The 10,617-nt window shown below is 40.5% G+C and overlaps 1 protein-coding gene across 1 annotated transcript in view; it reads right to left on the bottom strand.

Moving 5' to 3' along the window:
* NTRK2 (neurotrophic tyrosine kinase, receptor, type 2) overlaps nucleotides 1-5,476 on the bottom strand; it is a 195,014-nt gene extending 189,538 nt beyond the window's left edge. The window contains exons 1-2 of the mRNA XM_009995463.1: nucleotides 5,409-5,476; nucleotides 5,107-5,178 (exon numbers count right to left, since the gene is read on the bottom strand). The gene's annotated coding sequence lies outside the window, so the exon portion shown is untranslated. The remainder of the gene's footprint in view (nucleotides 1-5,106; nucleotides 5,179-5,408) is intronic.
* Nucleotides 5,477-10,617: the final 5,141 nt, after the last annotated feature.

Raw genomic sequence — 10,617 nt, forward strand, 5'->3', positions numbered from 1 at the left:
ATTAATTACTTTTAAGTAATACCGATTAGAGCCTTTGTTTTCCTGTTGTTTATGTTATTGCTCAAAACTTCTCATCATACATATCTCTAGAAATATGTATGGGCTACAGAAGTTTGGCCAAGAAAATAAGGTAATGACAAAAAAGGGCATAAGGAAATATGTGTTGATAAGTTCTTTATAGTATGATTAAATATTTTTTAAAAATAAAATACATTAATATAATAGACATCTGTAACTACATCAAAATATTCTTCACAGAAGAAACAGGTAACTGTAATAGTACCATTACCAAAATTCAAGTTTTCTTCGGAAAAGTGTTTGGTTTTTGCTTTCTTTATGAGAAAGTAACAAACTATCATTCAAAATAAAATCCAACATTTCACAGACCTGTGCTTGGATCCTACTCTTGCAAAGTGAAACAATCTCAGCTTTTAATAGTTTTCACTGTCTCAACCACAAAAGGGGGTGCACTTCTTTCCCAGTGCAGTCAACAACTACTTTTGCTGATGACAACAAGCAGTGATTCACTGGGCCTTTCTGAAACATTTTAGTGAGCATCAAGACATCCCAGAGAAAACAAACAAATGCTTTTTTGCTAGGATAATAGATCAACCTCAGGAAAAATGTCTTTATACTTACTGCTTTGTCACATTCATTCAGGGTAGGTGGTGCTACTTAGTATTTTACATTTTATCTGGGCTTATCCTGTGTCTGCTAACATTACTAAATCCTCACAAAAAGAAAACACAGTACAAGAGTGGATAAGCTTCTGCTTCATAATGTAAGTATATGTCTTAGTGCTGGACTCGGTAGAGTAGGGCTAACGGTTGGACTCAATGATCTTAAAGGTCTTTTCCAACCCAAGTGATTCTGTGATTCTGATTCCACGCACATGAGCCAAACATATGGCAAGCAGCCTAATCTGCTTCTAATGAGCAGCTTCATGAACTACAGATCTAGCAAAGCCTGCTCACCAACACATACATATTCCATGTTTGACTGTGTGCTCCAGCTGAAGCTCTTCTTTTAGCTGAAGTATTTTAAAGACATCTTGTGCATGCAGATTCTGTAATGCCTAGCAGATCATATTTGTATAATGATATTTTTCTTCAAGTGGGAACTCTGATAGCGCCTCATTGTTTTGTCCAATGGCCAGTATTCAGAAAAAATGTCTACCTGCTTTAGTTTTGCTTAGAAGCAACCACTAGACACTTTCTGATTGCATGAACCCCCATTTCCCTAAGGCAACAGGAAAACAGCCTGTGAAGGACCAGGTATTTCCTTACACGAACATGAAATGTCCTTTGAGTCAGCCGACAAAACTGACTTAACACGGTGTCTCCACGCTGCACTGAACCCCCTCTGTGTGTATGGGGGGGGGGCAGCTGCTGCAGGGGAGGACTAGGTCCCGTCTGATTGGCTGAAAAGCCCGGAAATGCAAAACTGGCGCCGAAGAACCCCATGAGAGAGGCAGCGCGACACGCCCCTCTCTCTCTCTCTCGCTCTCTCTCGCTCTCTCTCGCTCTCTCCTCGTGTGTTCCAGGCGGTGGTCTACCCCCGCAGCCTGCCGCCGCCATTGTTCCTGCTGCCTGCCAGCCCGCTCAGCTGCCCTGCTGTCTGCCGTTTCTGCTGTGAGCTGCCCCCTCACTACGCCGCGTTTCCAGCGTCTGCACACCTACGGTCCCGGAGCCGCGCACCGACTGCCGCCGCTTTGTGGTGGGGGGGGGGGGGGGGGGCGACCTGCGCTTGGAGCCTCTTTGCTACCCAGCTCATCGAACCTGCACTGCCGTGGTGAGACGATTCCGGCTACCCCAGCTTATAGGGGAAAATATAATCCAGCCATTCGGGCAAATCCCTCCCCTCTGCTTCCCTCACGTGAATAAGTTGTGTAACTAAGGTGTACCCATATACGTTTAAGGTGTTGTAATCACTCCTTTTGAACCTCCTGCCCCAAATTGCTTTGTTTTCCCCACAATAAACCTTGCTGTTGTTAGAAATTTAGTAAGCACTGAGCGAGTTATTCACTCAAAAAAGTCGGGACATAAGTTCCTGTATCCTCTGTGTGAGGCGATACCCACGTGTGGATCTCTCAGCAAATCCTGATAAGTTAATACACTCCAATAAGGAGATATAATAGGTCACGGATCGTGACACAGCCTATCAAGAGAATTCCACCAACTGCCTCTGTTACCTTTTGCAGTGTCTAGTTGCCCATACAGCTGGGAAGGTCTTCCAAATATCTATTTACCTTGCTCCAAATTAAATGCATTATTTTTCACTAAATCATGTCATGGTGAGACATGATTGGTCTCCTCATCATAACTGCTCCTCTTAAAGACAAGAAGATGTATGTTTTTTTTCAGTCTTTTCTTTATTGGAGTGAATACACTAAGCCTCTCAGTCTCCTTTAATTACCTGCTTTACAAACTCCTTTTATCTCTCTTGTTCTTCTCTGTAATGACTTTCAAGATGGGTATATTCATATATATACATATGAATATATATATATGCCTTATACCCAATATATATGAAGATAGTATCTTACACCCATATATTATACCTTATCATATACATGAGGTATTCTAATAGATGCCTCCTCAGCAGCTAAGGTAACAGCAAAAAAATGTAAAAATCTAACACAAAATTTCTTTTGATCCCAGACTGCATTGGCTTTGTTCTGTCATGTTACGCTGAGATTCTGTCCCAGCACAGCCACTAAAATCTTTCTCAGCAAATGTGCCTCTCAATCAGTAAATTCTTTCATCTTTTACAACCGTAATCCACTGAGCAAGTATTACACAGATAAACACATTATTTTACTCTACAAGATACTTCCCTTATATCACCAACTGATTTTAGTAAAAGCTATTTGCTTTATTAATGACTTTACGAAGTAATATGTAAGCCACATAGGCATAAAAGACCTGGTTTGCACTCCTCCAGTGACAGTTTCACATTAAGGATAGCAGTTACTGTTGAGGCACACATGGACATTCACATCCACTTCCTAACATGAATTAATTGCAATTCTTTGGAAAACACAGGTGCAGAAAGCGATTCCGTTTCATTAGCAAAGCAATCAGCCCTGTGCTCAGTTCAACAGTTCTTCTGTATTAGAAGGAAGTATCTTACAAGCCTGAGGCTTGTCCTTATGTCTTCCTAATCTCATCAGGACTTTAACAGAAGCAAAGGGGTAAGTGTTAAATGTATCTAACAAAGATGGATGGACTGCTATACACACTCGAATACTTGGCTACAAGAGGGCATCTGTGAGGAACTGAGCTCCTTATATGATCTCAGTGTTTTGTAAGACAGGATCCACTCTTTTCCTTTCAAGTAGGAAAACAAGCTACTTCATTTTTATCTTACCAAAAGGCTATACAAGAAGCCTCCTTCAGGGATGTGACATTACACCAGAAAGAAACAGAAAGTCTTTCATTTTAGGTAATAATTTTTCTCTGTATTTTTAAAAATACCTTTGATCAGTTCAGTATTTGCTAAATCTAAAATATAAGTCACCCAGAAAAATACAGTCAGAAAGCTGCACAGGCATCAACTTCCTGAAGTCAATGAACCACAAATCACATTTGGGTGTGAAAGTAACCTCATTCTTACATTCCACTTTAGGTACACTAGTTCAGATCCAGAGTGAGCTTCCAAAGTGAATCTTCTGATCATCTCCTTACCTGACTTAATTTCACAGTCATACGAGAGTCTCCGGACACATACACTGGTGAAATTACATTAGATGAGCTCCATGCATGCACCTATTGCACTGCAGCTGCTAAAATACATTCAGCCCATTGAATAACACTAGAGCTGTTCAAACTCATGTCGCTGAGTGTGACAGACAGTGTGGATGTCATAAGCCCAGCATCAACTCACTCAGCTGAGAGAGGCACTCTTCGTGCTACACTATTTACCACAAAGGACAGAGCCAGAGTTCATTGTTAGAGACAGGATAATGAACTGGGTGGTCTTTTTACCATCCTGTGTCATGTTCTCACAATCTGCTAGTTCCTTACCATGCATATTTAAGGTCAATTAATGACAGCTGACTATTTTAATCGTGTCATAGAATCACAGAACTATTCAGGTTGGAAAAGACCCTGGGATCACCGAGTCCAACCATCATCTCTACTCTACAAAGTTCTCCCCTAAACCACATCCACCAACACCACATCCAAATGACCCTTAAACATATCCGGGGATGGTCACTCAACTACCTCCCTGGGCAGCCTATTCCAGTGTCTAACCACTCTTTCTGTGAAATTTTATTTCCTAATGTCCAGTCTAAAGCTACCCTTTGTCAGCTTGAAGCGATTCCCTCTTGTTCTGTCACTACCTGTGAGAAGAGACCAGCACCAACCTCTCTACAATGACCTTTCAGGTAGCTGTAGACACTAATGAGGTCTCCCCCTCAGCCTTCTCTTTCTCAAACTAAACAACCCTTCAAGCATTCTCCATAAGATTTATTCTCTAGGCCCTTCACCAGCTTTGTTGCCCTCCTCTGTACTTGCTCCAGCATCTTGATATCTCTCTTGAATTGAGGTGCCCAAAACTGGACACAAAACTCCAGGTGTGGCCTCACCAGTGCTGAGGACAGGGGGAAAATCACCTCTCTACTTCTGCTGGTCACACTATTTCTAATACAAGCCAGGATGCCATTGGCTTTCCTGGCCACCTGGGCACACTGCTGGCTCGTATTCAACTGCTTGTCAGTTAGAACCCCCAGGTCCTTTTCTGCCAGACACTTTCCAGCCACACTTCCCCAGGCCTGTAGGGTTGCCTGGGGTTGTTGTGGCCCAAATGCAGGACCCGGCACTTGGCCTTGTTGAAGCCCATACCAGTAACATCAGCCCAATCATCTAATCTATCCAGGTCTCTCTGTGGAGCCTCCCTATCCTCACGCAGATCAACACTCCTACCTTGCTTGGTGTCATCTGCAAACTTATTGCTAATACACTCATGTCCTTATAGAGATCTTGTTAAAGCATCCATATAAAATTGAAGGAAATGGTAAAAGAGATAAATATATCAACAACTAAATAAATTAACATGAGTTGGATAGTTTTGACTTAGAAGGCAGGTGCTATCCTTACTCACATGTATTGTAGGTTGACGTTTTTCACAAATGCTTGACGGGACACAAATCTTAAGCCCGAGTCCACCACAGTCCTGTGAAAACACATAAAACTGTTAGAATACTTCTTTTAATGGGTAGCAAAATAATAACAGTGGTTAAAATAAGAATGTGGATGAAATCGCAACAAGGCTGAACCACAAGATCTGCAACTGTCCTCTATAATACACAAAGTTAAACCTCCACTTTTATGAGGTCTCTATATGCTTCTATAAAAGAAATACACAAAAAACAGCTTTATAAAATGTGCATCCCGTATACTCACAGATTTTTAAGTCCAACATAAAATCCAACTTCATTGTCATTGATACTTTCTAATTTTCTCTGGTTTGCGATGTAGCTGTTGAAAAAGCAAGACAGAAAAGACGATGAAAGTGGATTCTTCCATGGCTTTGACTGTTTGGAGATCAAGCACCGATGTATGAAAGTGTGATTGCTGACCTATTGCAGTTAACACTAAGATCTATTTAGAGTATCTGCAGAGTCAAAGTGTCCTTAAAATCTTCCCCATCTTTTACATGGTATTTTGTGGGATAGGGCTGGGGGACAAACAGTTGAGCTTTACACAAGGGAAATAAAGCCCTGTTCATCATGGAAGAAAGACACCCTGAAGGCACAGTAACTAAACATGCATTACAATGTCACTGTTTTCCAGGACACACTTCATCATGTCCCTAATGGTTTTCACAACAGCAAAAAAGCCACCTTTAATGGTGGCCGTGGAACTACCCGCACTTACACTAAGAGGGGAATCACACTGTCCTAGTATTTCTTCTTATGTTTTTACTACATGTTAAACTGATTTTCTCTCTGACACAAAGTAGTTTCAGTTCTATTTATGCGGTAACAAAATAAGAAAACTGAAGAAAAGGAAGCTGTACTTCATTATGTTACATACATCAGTGGAAATTAAGAGAAACTGTCATAGTAGACCAAAGCATTGAGTTCACTCACACACCATGAATATCTGCCTGAACTCCAAAAGGATGTGGGCATGCAAGTCAGTCCTTTGTGTTATCATCATGTGAGATCTATGAATAACCAGTGACATCCCACAGACTGGAAATTAAAATCTTTTACAGATAATGCACGGAATTATATATAATGTTACCACTTCTGCAGCAAGCAAAAAGGTTTCACAGTGCAAATCTTGCAGTCTAGGAAGAAGAAATCAGTGGAAAATGCAATTCAACTGACATAATGGGCAGAAAACTAAGCCTGATGTAAAAGATGCCTTGCTAAAGAGTCCATGTATTTCAAAAAATAACCCCAGTCCTAGAAAAAACTTAAACAGAGATTGACCTGTATTTTCATGAGCATTCAGAACTAACTAAACTTGCAGTTTTTCCTAGGAAGGAGTATTTATTTGCTAGAATAAAACTTGTCTTTGTTTTAAGCAATTTTTTAAATGTAAAGGGAATTCTGGGGAATTGGAAAGGTATACTGCTTTCCCAAAGGCAACCCATCTACCTCAATTGCTGTGTTAGAGAAATTCACTGAGTGTCTACAACCCAACATAAGCTTGAGAATCCCAAAAGTCAAGTTGAGCTCTCCTCCAAGGCTGCAAAGCTGACTTGGGCTATGCTCTTGCCAAGTACCAGGAAAAGAAAAAGGTTTCCCCTAATGGGATTCACCATCCCTTGGGAAAAAGGAAGGCAGTAAAAAGGCAATGCAGAGCACTAGACAGAATACATTAATACAGCAGCACATGACACTGGCTGTTCTGCAAGACTTCTTAGGATAAGACGCACACAGTGTTAGCCATTACAAGATCAAGAGTCCTTCATATTTTGTGCTTCCTTCCTTGGATTTTTTTAAGGCAATCTGCTTTACTCTCTTGGGGTTTATAAATCTCTTTCTTTTGTTTGTTGGTTGGTATATTGACTTATTTTGCCAAGTAAAGGGAATTAAGTAGTTTATAAAAGGCTAACAATTCTTCCACCTGGAAGTCCTGAAAGTGAATGTTCATACTTCCTCTGAACCTGCCCTGAAGAAGAAAGAACTTACTATTTAATAAATACCTTCCCTGTCACTTGGATCTCATAATGCTAAAATAAACTTTATGCTAGAGGTAACAAAGATATGTCCCTCATCCTGTCCTTAGTGTTCAATCAACAAGAATCTTCTCAAGATCAGATAAAGAAAATACAGAGGACCAGGAATTGAGGAAAATGGACACAGAAACACAGAGGGATAAGAGTCTCAGAAGAGCAGAAGAAAAACTGAGCAACCACTTGTACTAGCTGAAGATTAAGCCATCAGAAAAACCTCTGACAAACATTGCCAGAATGCAGATCCATCACTTCAATGTACTTATCATCCATCCAAATCTGACACCACAATCTTAATCGTAAAAATGTTTTAAGCAGAACCTCCCACTACGAGAAGCTCCAGAGCCTGACATAAGTTACAGTGCTGCACAGAAATACATTAGTGTATTACCTCCTGTGGTAAGCCTCAGCCTGTATAAATCAACTCAGCTCTGATGAAGTCAACGAAGCTACCACAATTTACATCAGGTGCAGATCTGAGTATGAGCACACAATTTATGTAAAAAGATCAGTGCTCATCTATTAGGTAGCAATCCAAAGGACTGTATTTGGGAAGAAGATGAAGCATGATTTTAGGATCTCTTCTTTCCTTCTCTTATCGCATGCCTTAAAAGAAAAGCGAGGTGGGGCATAACTTTTTCTGAGCTAGTACTAATGATTTATGTTTCCAGCTTCTAACCAAAAGAACCAAGAGAAACCACTGATTTTCCATAACCATACTTGAAGTGGGGACTCCCAGCAAATTCTGGTGATGTGCAATTAACTCAAAACAGTAACACTTCTGCCATACAGTTTTTAAAACACTCTCAGTACAGAACATGACAGTGAAGCAAATTTCACATAGCTGGGAATCCTTGAAGGAAGAGTGGACAGGTGTCATTTGCCAAAGGCAGGTCACATCCTCTTATGCTTCCTGTCCTGGTTTGAGCCAGGATCAAGCCAACTTTCTTTTTACTGCTTTACTTATTTATTTTTCAGTGAACTCTCCTTTAATCAGCACACAAGTTTTTCAGCTAGTGAACTGGTAATACCTGGATGTTTATAGTTGGTGCTGAGAGACCAAGAACTCTTTGCTCTACTTGTCGGATTTGCTACTTTGGACACTTGTAAAGCAGAAGACTCATATTTGCAACCCTCCCATAGGGAGGAGCAGACTAGGCAGATGGCAAAACTGACCAACCAAAGTATTCCAGTCATTTATTTATGTAGGACTTGGCATAAAGTCAGGGATCATGGAAGTCAAGCCCCTTTGTCGTCTTCCCTTCTCTTCCATTCATGGCCAGCATCACCGTCGACCCTTAGGCTCAAGACCTCCTGACCCCCATAACTCTCTGCTCTTTCTCCAGCAGCAGCTCCGGGATTCCTCGGGACTCTTCCCAGTTCAGGGAAGTGCTGTGGGAGTTGCTGGGGTGGGGGGAGGCGAGAGGCTTTTGCCCATACCTGAATATATATCTGTATATAATTGTATATATTTTCTTGTATCATTCATTAGTGTTTTAATTAAAGCTGTGTAGTTTAGTTTTCAATCCAGCCAAGTCTCTCTCTTTTTCTCTCTCTCCTTCCCTACCTGGGTGGGAGGGGGACAGGATCAAGAGCACTGCTGTCATTGGTTTAATCGCCGATCCCAAGTCAAACCGTGATAGCTTCCTTACTTGCTTAACAAGTTAAGCCTTTGCAGCTATTTCATAGCAGTGAAAAAGAAAGGAGTACAATGACTGCAGCTATACACTGTAAGGGGAAGTTGTTCTGTTTCATTTAGAGGGAAGTTTGAAATAAAACTTCACCCTAGCTGAAGTCTATTTTTACCTTCTTCACAACTACTCCACCTTGATGTTACTTATCATCAAACATTAATACTCTAAAAGCTCTGACTTGCAGTGGGGGATGCTGAGAAATGTGATTTGCTTGCCTGCATGCCCTTCAGAATATCCACCCTGTTCTTTAACTGAATGTTTTTGTTGTAGCACAGATGAAAAACACCCTGACTCATGGCTGGCTAAAGTCACGTGAGGAGCTTGGAAGCACACCACAGCAAAGCACAGCACCGCCGAAACCTGGCTGCACAGAACCCTGTCAGATCACAAATACCGACTGCTGACTCTAAACACTCAGCTGCCTGCAATACTGTTTGCTTGATTATACTGTAGCATTCTGCCTCTCCTTCAATGAACCATCAGTAAAAAATATTTGCTCTCAGACCCTTAATTTCATCTCCCCTTTCCAAAGTACTGATTAATTCTAATAAAGGCATTCAGAATCAAATACCTACTGACTGCATATTGCAACCTACAATAACACATTCATCTCAGCACACTTCAGGAGCTATTGAATAATGTCACACACTCATTCTTTGCCACTTCTGCAACATTCTGGAAAGGGTATTTTAAAATCCTATCACAAAAGAGTTAATTCCCCCAAGTAAATCTTCTCTTAAAAGGCTGGTCTTCACTTCTGCTCACTGCATTTGCAAAATACGGACACAGTCTGTGTAACATCAGTGAAGCAACCTCTGAACTGCAAGAGTATGAAGAAAAACCGGGTTCTGCTCCTTTAAGTGGCCTAGATTATTCTGTGCCTCGATAGCTTAAAAAAAGGATTTCATTCTAACGTTCAAATCTTTTCCTTAACCTGAAAAAACTTATAAGCAGAAGTATGCCTTCCTAACTTACTTTGCTCTATTTCCTCTGGATTAATGTATGCTAAGGTATACTACTTCACTTACAGCTGTCAAGACACACTGGAAAAGGAGCGTACACTAGTATTAAAAATATAGATGCAAGAAAGTAACACTGTAACTCAGCTCCAGAAGTATTTATATTGCCAGAAAACTCCCTTTATGGGAAACATGTTTTCTTAAGACTCCAGAAAATAAATCAATTATATGTTTAGCTCTGGTTCATACAGCTGGGGAAAAAAGTGCTTAAAATTAATAAACATTCCCTGATGAATTGTTTCTGAATTTTGGGAAAACTTTAAACTCAAGAGTTATTTTTTTTCACAAAATCTTTAGGGAAAAAGGCAGCACACTCCAGACATTGAACTGTCAGTAAATGAAGTGCCATTCAACTTCAGGTCACTGAAATCCCTAGCCTACATTACTCTGAGACATGTATGGTAAAATTGACAAACACTGCCAAGTTCCCTAGTGCTATATTTTCTTATAAACTCAAATGTCACACCAAGTTCACCAAAAACTATGCTAAAACTTAGGGACATTTTTAGCACACCTGTGCAGATTTACTGTTATGTATCAAAAATATGCAAAATTTATGAGCTTGACACAACTCTTGATGAAACTTGGTAGATTGAAATGGGTTTTATTTGCAGCCTCTCTGAAGCCCAATATAAAATAATGCCGGAAGGGTGTGAAGTCACATCATTCGAATATGAAGCACAAAACTACACAACGTTGCATGTCAGGAA

Source organism: Chaetura pelagica, unplaced genomic scaffold (genome assembly GCF_000747805.2).
Source record: "Chaetura pelagica isolate M959 unplaced genomic scaffold, ChaPel_1.0 scaffold473, whole genome shotgun sequence".
Lineage (NCBI taxonomy): Eukaryota > Metazoa > Chordata > Aves > Apodiformes > Apodidae > Chaetura > Chaetura pelagica.